General features: G+C 39.5%; 1 long non-coding RNA gene across 1 annotated transcript; it reads right to left on the minus strand.

Annotated features, from left to right (window-relative positions):
• Positions 1-3,127: 3,127 nt before the first annotated feature.
• LOC133663901 (uncharacterized) lies at positions 3,128-3,610 on the minus strand. The gene is made up of 3 exons (XR_009828430.1): positions 3,511-3,610; positions 3,359-3,431; positions 3,128-3,262 (listed from the first exon to the last, which is right to left on the minus strand). It is a non-coding gene; the product is annotated as an uncharacterized LOC133663901 (long non-coding RNA).
• Positions 3,611-8,961: the final 5,351 nt, after the last annotated feature.

Here is an 8,961-nt window from a genome sequence, read left to right on the forward strand (position 1 = left end):
AACTCTGTGGTAATATTCTTTTCATAAAATACAACCAATAGTACGTTAATGTTAAATCTTACTTGTGAAAAGTAATCCCCCGATTCCTATTTTCAACAGTCCGCTCATTTGAGTAGAAAAACGCTGAACACCAGCTCGGCATCTTTGTTTCCTACCTGTCAACTGTTAGTTTAGGCTGCTCGCCGGCTCCTCATCACCACTTCAAGATGGCAGACGAATTTCTCGCATCACAGCAGCCAATGCTGCGTCTACTTATAAGATGTCTGTGGTTATAACGTCATTGCAAACACGGCAATCTGTTGCGTCCACTGCAGTTTGCTACCTTATTCATACTTTTTGTCAAGTGATTTGTTTTAAGCAGGGTTGCATGAGGTACCTATTCATAACGTTACGTTAGTCAATGTATCACACACAGTAACTTCACGTTAGACAGCGGTCAGCAGCACCGCGTATTTTAGCCACCTACCAAAAGACAAACATAGTCAAATAAAGGTCAGTTAAAATGTATACTATATTAAGAATATGTGTACATAATGCATATGGCCCTGACATCTAAAAAGTACAACTCTGTTCATTGTTTTGTTCATGTATTTGTTATGTTTTTCATGTGTACGCACACATAAACACACATACAGTATGAGATGAGATCAATGAGATAAGGTAAAAACAGGATAGAAACTGCTGTGGAACTAGTTACAATACAATATGCCATGGAAATACAATGTTAACACTTTTGTACAAATAAGTACAGTTGCACTTGTTTTTTCAAATGTGTTTATTCTGTAAAGGAATGAGTTAAATGTTTAAAATGACTGGTTAATAGTGCTATTATGAAGTGCAATGTCAGCACTATTTTTTTCCTGCAATTTCAAATGCACTTGTTTTAATAAATAAATACAGCGTTTTAAAAGCATACACAATATGTGTAAATATATTGGTCTGTGGTTAAAAGGACTTGAAAGGACTCGAAACTCAAAATGCAGGACTTGGGACTTGACTTGAGACTTTCCAGTCTTGACTTTGGACTTGACTCGGGACTTGCCTGTCTTGACTCGGGACTTGACTCGAGACTTGAGGGCAAAGACTTGAGACTTACTTGTGACTTGCAAAGCAATGACTTGGTCCCACCTCTGGCAGTTAATATATCTTTGAGAAGTGTGTACTTTGAATCAAACTTTATTGACCGGAAGTTGCATAAGCCAAGCAGAGAAATTTACGGTATGTTTTAATTGCTGATGCGTTTTAATTGATTTTTAAATGTGCCAGAAAATAACCCGTTTTGTATACGGTTGATATGATCCAATGCACGGTAGGGTGTAAATGTGTTTCTGTATAGTATTTCTCCAGCAATGATCATGTGGTGACATCAATTATGGTATTTTGAGAGGTAATCGTTGAAGTCGGAGACCACTGAAGGCCTAGGTGGGAAACGCACGGCCCGCCACTGGTTTATAACATTAAACTATATGGGTAAAATGTGGAAAAAGTAGACCATTTTAAATATCTTGGTATGTTGTTAAACCAAAAATGTATGTGGAAGATCGTATATTGAAAAAGTGGAAGCTAAATGTAAAAAGATAAACTTAATGAGAGCTATCGCTGTGAAAGATTGGGGAGCAGACCAACCATTATTAATGTATATATTTAGAGCCATGATGAGAGCAGCTATTGATTATGGAAGTTTCATTCATGTGACGGCAGCAAAAACCCATTTAATGAAAATAGAGAGGAACATAGACAAAGCATTTAGGAACTGTACAGGAGCAATGAAAAAACTTGGAGGGATAAATTAATGCTTTAATGAAATAATTAAAATGAATAAATTAATGAAAACCTTGCTAAAAGTGTCATTCAGGAATGTTGGGAATAAAAATCACACAAAGGCAATAGTTTGGGGTGGATAGTTAAAGATACAGAGGAATATAAAAGAAATATTGTTAACGAGCCTACCCCTATCAGTGTTATTCCTATTTGGTCATTTCCAGAAACAGACAGACTTTAAAATAGAATTAAAGAATGAATGTTCAGAGTACGATAGGGTATCAGAAAAATAAATATATTAAAACTATATATAATAGTTATTTAGATGTATATACAGACAGATAAAAATGAAGGGAAGGTAGAATTACCAGAAATGAATTATATAGCAAGAAGAATATCGGATCAAGTGTCCATCTACACAGCAGAGATGGTCGCTATTATAATCGCATTACTGTTACGATTTAACAAGCTGGCGGACCCAAAAGCAGACAAGAGAGGCAGATTCAAAGTCCAAAGGGTTTAATTTAGGCAAACGAGTGATGAGGGAAAAGCGTCGTCGGCTGGAGTGGAGGTGTCTGGCAGGCAGGTAGGCTTAGAGGAGGTAGGCACTGGAGGCAGAGGAAAACAATGGTGAGTCGAGGAACAAGATACCAGGCGCAAAAGGCACAAACGAAAGAACAAGATCATCAAAATACGAGAACTGGCGAGAAGCGTTACCACTTGCCCAGGTAACAAGGGAACGTTAGAACGTTGTGGCATCGTTCTGGGAACGTTAGTTTATAACGTTCAAAGAACGTTTGGTTGTGGAGTTCTTGCTTGGTTAGCAGAACGTTAGCCAAGAACGTTTGGCTAGAACGTTTGGGGAACTGTTTAGGAACATGCTATTTACGTCTGTTTTTATGCTATATTGTCAGGAATAACACTCAAACAGAAATTTCAACAGAATTCTTTATTTGTGATAGTGATTTTAACAGAAATAATTCATTAGTGATATAATACAAACATGGGGACGGCGTGGCGAAGTTGGTAGAGTGGCCGTGCCAGCAATCGGAGGGTTGATGGTTACTGGGGTTCAATCCCCACCTTCTTCCATCCTAGGCACATCCGTTGTGTCCTTGGGCAAGACACTTCACCCTTGCTCCTGATGGGTGCTGGTAGTGCCTTGCATGGCAGCTCCCTCCATCAGTGTGTGAATGTGTGTGAATGGGTGAATGTGGAAATACTGTCAATTGCGCTTTGAGTACCTTGAAGGTAGAAAAGCGCTATACAAGTATATACTTGTATAGCGCTTTGAGTACCTTCAAGGTACTCAAAGCGCTTTGACATAACCCATTTATCATTTATAAATGGAATGGAATGCAGTGGTCTTGGTTGTGCGCGTCAGTGTATCCTGCCCCTTCTTGGTTCTCTTCCTGGAAGTAAATCATCCATCCATCCATCTTCTTCCGCTTATCCGAGGTCGGGTCGCGGGGGCAGCAGCCCAAGCAGGGAAACCCAAATCCTGGAAGTAAATTATCACAAATACAACAAAGACAGCACTTGAATGTAGATTAATTGAATTGAATTAAAACATTGGCATAATTACTTCATCATTTACCTCTCATCTCACTCTGTTCTTTTGCTTGTTTCTTTTTCCTTTTTTGTCCTCCCTCTTAATTCCTCCTCTTCTCCTGCAAGTAGTTATAATTGCACATTCAAAAGACATGCAGTGGAACTTCAATAAAATGGAATATCTTCTCTTCTCCGTACCTCAAATTTTGAACCTCCCTTTCAAAAAGTGGCCAGTTTCAGGACCTCTCCAAGCTCACAATCCACTTCAGCTGTGGTCGTCTGCTTGTAAACACCCCTGCAATCACCAGCACAATTTAGAATTCCCTTTAGAATAAATACTGTAATAATAACAGCTAGATCGACCTTGTGAGCATACAAGCAACATACAGTATGCTCAAAGATGCAAACCTATTATTAACACTTACTATTTATTATTCTGTAAAGGGGCAAGTCCTCAAACGCCACTTTTCCTGACTTTCCACAGAGGCCAAGCTGCTCCAGGACTTTGTGGCAATTTCCCTCAGCATTGTCCTCACCGTGTCTGCCAAATTCTGCCCACCAAGAGCAGTAAGAGCTTTCACCTATACAAATAAATAAACAACAATATTGTACTTGATTAGAAATTGTTTTTTGATAACTGAGCAAGATATTTTTGCAGTGGGGAATTAAAACTAATTACCAGCTGCTTTCTGAGCAGAAGATCAGTGTCGAGCCGTTCACAGAAGGCCTTCAGCTGCTCAAGAGTCTCGAAAGGCTGATCAATGAGATCTTGAACATCCACAGACTGTGCTGCCAGCCCTCTCAGCATGCGCATAATTTCTCCCTGGTTCTCAAGTATATTTTGAACTTTCATGTTGAACTGGAAAACTGCAAAGACAACAAAAGTCAAAGAGGTAATTCGTATTACTGCCCGTTGTAACAGCCTGTTTAACACCACCTATCAATAGTTAAATAGCCAACTAACGTTCACTGTCAAGGGCATTCCTGCTGCTTCTTGGAGCGGTCTGGTACTGACTCGTACTGGCTGCAGTGGTCTGGTACTGGCTTGAGCTGGATGCATTCCTGTCTGGACTGAGCCTGGAAGTGCTGCTTCTCGCTGGGCTGTGAGGTCGGCCTGGATGCCTTAGAGTGGTCTGGTATTGGCTGGTACTGGCTGAAGTGGTCTGGTACTCGCTGAAGATTGGAAAGTTAAAGGTTGGGAGCTCTGGCAGTGGGGGTGCCTGGACGAAGATCTGTGTTTTCTCTTTTCTGCACTTCTTTTTTGGCCGAATTTCCTCTTCATCTAAACCAACGAAGACAAAAAAATGTATGCACCACTAAGTAGTATTTGAGTATTGTAAGTAAACAGTCTTTGAAAAGTGACTATACAGTCAGCATCAAACACATCTTCCTCATCGTTTCTATAACGTTCAGGGGTGATGTGGCTCCGTTTGGTTAACACTTCTTCTGGGCTCGAAAACATTTCAGCTTGTTTTTCGTATTGAAGGGCCTTGTCAAAGTCTTCTGCAAAATTTCAGAGTATGCCGATGACTCAAGATGAATTTAACTTATGTTGTTTAAAAAATACATGATATGACTTAGACAATATTCCCTTACCAGTCAATGTTTTCCTGAAAACCCGAATTAGCAGCCTCTCCCAGAATTGTTTGTCAGGAATCTCAGCTTTCCGGATTCTGGAGTGGGTAGGATTTGGCCTTGGCCAACAGCAGAAGGTATTCTGAAGATAAAATAATCATGATGAATGACAATAATATTAAGCTACAATATTATGCCTATGCACAGTACTTTTCAGAAAAAGTAATAACCTTTCCATCATCTTCTGTCCATTTGGTTGGGACAACAGCGACTGAATGTTCACCAAGGAACTCAACGACCACAAAAGGAGCCATCTGGAAAACAATCAGATAATATTACCATTTCAATACTGCATCAAAGGGTTATTTATGAATCCTGATACAGTTAGTCAGTTATTCTTAGTCTGCACACACTCTTCTGGTTAGACATGCTCCAAGCAGACCTTCTATACTTACTACTGGTTATTGATCTGTTCAAAATTCATGCAGTATCCCCATGAATATGCTATGGCAAATTATTGTTCAACTAAACTACAAATGAATCCACCCTTCAGAAGTCATTCGTTGGTCTTTGGTCAGTTTGTAAACTTTATAACAGCCAACCTGCACAAGAAATGTATGCTAGTTAGCGCCGGCGCATGGCACGCATTTATACACAACGCTAAAACCGTAAAATGGTCTGAAATTAATCATGTAAGTTGGAAATTGTTATACAAAAACATGCTTTGTATTTCACTCTTTCTATACTTATTTGTGATAAATGGATGGCGCACCAAATTGCTTTAAAATCGGGATTCTGGAAGTAGTTAGCCTTCGTCCTTTGTCTCACGGAGCAGCTTCAATTGTGCATGCGTGCAGTCTTCTTCTTCTTCTGATTTTTATGGCGGTTGGCAAGCTTGTGTGTGCATTACCGCCACCTACTGTGCGTGCAGCCTTGACTCAGCCGGCGTCAGATTGGTCACAAAACACAACACTTTCGCAGAAAGCTAGGGAAACGTTACAACATACTGTATAAAAAGTAGTGATGGGTCCGGCAACACCGATGCATCGGCGCATGCGTCGAGCTCATAGAGCGATACCCTGTGTCGGTGCGCGTATCGCTTTTAGAAAGTCACGTGACCGAACACGAGCTGTTTTGGTCACGTGACCGCTCATGAGCTGTTCTGGTCACGTGACCGCTCATGAACTGTTCTGGTCACGTAACCGCTCATGAACTGTATCGCACTGACGCCTGCGCGCCAAACTGTGTTTATTAGGAAGCGGCGCAATGCGTGTTGTTGACGAACACCATTAGGGCCGCTTGTTGTCACTGTCACTCAAAGTTGCATTTGAAAATTACACAGAATAAATGTGTTTATTTTGTTTAGAATTCAGATGGGTTTGATTTGGTGCACGGCATATATTGGCTGTGCGGCGCACGGAGGACGCTTGAGCACTGCGCAATTGCGCAGGCGCGCACCTTAGAGGGAAGGTTGCTCACAGGGCACAGAGGAGGCGTCAGTGCGATACAGTTCGCGTATCGGTCACGTGACCAAAGCAGCTCATGATCGGTCACGTGACTTTCTAAAAGCGGTACGCGCACCGACACAGGGTTTCGCTCTATGAGCTCGACGCATGCGCCGATGCATCTGTGTGGACCCATCAGTACTGTTACTAGAGAAGGTACAGGAATGACGGCGTGGCGAAGTTGGTAGCGTGGCTGTGCCAGCAATTGGTTACTGGGGTTCAATCCCCACCTTCTACCATCCTAGTCATGATACATGTTCACATTATTTGACTGTATCTAAAAAATATATTTTTATTTAAATGAAGCTATGAAATAATCCTAAATGAAATACAATGACTTGGTTTATATTATTGTATATACTAGGTCATAATATCAGTGTCAGTTGAGTCGGTCCATAGGTTGCCTGTAGGGATTTTTAATGTCCAGCAGATGTCAGTATTTAGTGACACAGTATCGACACAGTATCAATACAGTTTTGCAATGTGTCGAAACGCTTCATGAGGCCTCATCAACCCATCACTAATAAAAAGTAAATTTGCGAAAAAAACACTTATAAAAGCCTAACAGTTGCTATTTGGTACATAGATGAGAACGTTCTAAGAACGTTCTTAGAACATATAAAAAAAAAACATTTTTTAATATGTTCTAAGACCGTTCTTAGAACGTTCTTAGAACATATCAAAAACTTTATTTTTTTATATGTTCTAAGAACGTTCTTAGAACGTTCTTAGAACGTTCTCCCATAACCAAAAGAGAACCATAAGGGAACGTTACGTTAACGTTAGGTGTTACCTGGGTGGAGAGCTGTGAAACGATCTGGCACCGCCGTGTGAGGAGACCAGGGCTTTTGTGGAGTGGAGGTGATTAGCTGATGGCAGGCAGGTGAGTTAGCTGATCAGCGCCAGGTGTGCCAGACTGGGAAGCCAGGAACCCAAACTCCGCCCACACATGACCACACCCAGACAGACAAGACAGACACACAAGACACTGCAGGGACTGTGACAATTACAGTGGGTAGAAGAAGTTAAACCAGACAGGGTAATATGTTGTATAGACTCGTTGGCAGCACTACATAGTATTAAAAATATGAGATCAAACTTTGAAGACTTAATGCTGGAAATTCAACAAAGCTTATATCAACTGAGAAAGCTAAAAATAGAAATAAGGTTCTGCTGGGTACCAGCACATGTTGGACTAGAGAGAACGAGAGAGCAGACAGAATAGCCAAAAAAGCAATTATTAGGACATACATTTTTGAATGTGACATTCAGGAAAGGAGAAGTGAAAGCAGTTTAAAAACAAAAAAAACAAATGATGAAGAAATGGCAACAGAGGTGGGATAAAGATTGCAGAGGTAGAACATATTATAACATATAGAAATATATTAAAACACAGGAGATTAGGAGGAAGAATAGAAGGGAAGAGGTCGTGTTGAGAAGATTACGATTAGATCACACAGAGCTAAGTAAAACAATGGCAATAATATGAAAATGTCAAACAGAAAAATGAAGGACATGTAAAACTATTGTGGTAATATTTCACATTTGTCCCAATTGACTTTATACTAGGGCTGGGAATCTTTGGGTGTCCCACGATTCGATTCAAAATCGATTTTTTTTTCAATTCAATACGATTCTCGATTCAAAAACAATTATTTTGTATTTTTTTTAAATGAAAAAAATACACTACAATACCATAATAATGCAATACAATTTCAAAACCAAACCCAATTTTGGAGTTCTGAACTTGTGATTTCTTGCAGTGTTAAGTGGTAATATTTCACATTTGTCCCAATTGACTTTATACCCTGATAAACAGCCATATTCAGTGATGACATTATTGATATAGTGTAGAGAGGAGTTAACATGTGACAGGTAGAGAATTATGTCGTCACAATACATTGATAGCTTATTATAATATTTATTATTAATATTTATATATTTATAACATGAATATTATTTTCACTTCTTATTTTTGCAGCTAAGGGTTCAATAACCAAATTAAATAATAATCCAGATGCAGGACATCCCTGTTTTACTCCTCTTTTTAACGAAAAAGGTTCTGAAATATGATTATTGGTTTTGACTGATGCCATGGGCCTTGTATAAAGCATCTTAATCCATTGTATAAAATTATCTCCAAATCCAAATTTACGTAACGTGCAAAACATAAATGACCAGTTTATGCGGTCGAATGCCTTCTCCGCATCAACGGTACATACTGCTGTGGGATAAGGGAGACTTCTAGCATAGTAAATAACATTAAACAATTTCCTTGTATTGTCTGAAGATTGTCGACCTTCCATGAAGCCAGTTTGGTCAGTATGAATTAATTTTTCTATTACATTTGATAATCGTGTGGCTAAGATTTTTGCCAAGATTCAAAAGGATTCTCTATTCATTCAATACATAGATTTCAGCAGGATCGACCCCAGTCTGCTGACATGCAAGCAGAGTAGTAGATTTTTGTAAAAAGCTTTTATGATTGTAAAGGACAATGTTTTATCAACTGATTGCAATAATGTAAATTTGTTTTAACTATTAAATGAACCAAAAATATGACTTATTT

This window comes from Entelurus aequoreus, linkage group LG02 (assembly GCF_033978785.1).
Source record: "Entelurus aequoreus isolate RoL-2023_Sb linkage group LG02, RoL_Eaeq_v1.1, whole genome shotgun sequence".
NCBI lineage: Eukaryota > Metazoa > Chordata > Actinopteri > Syngnathiformes > Syngnathidae > Entelurus > Entelurus aequoreus.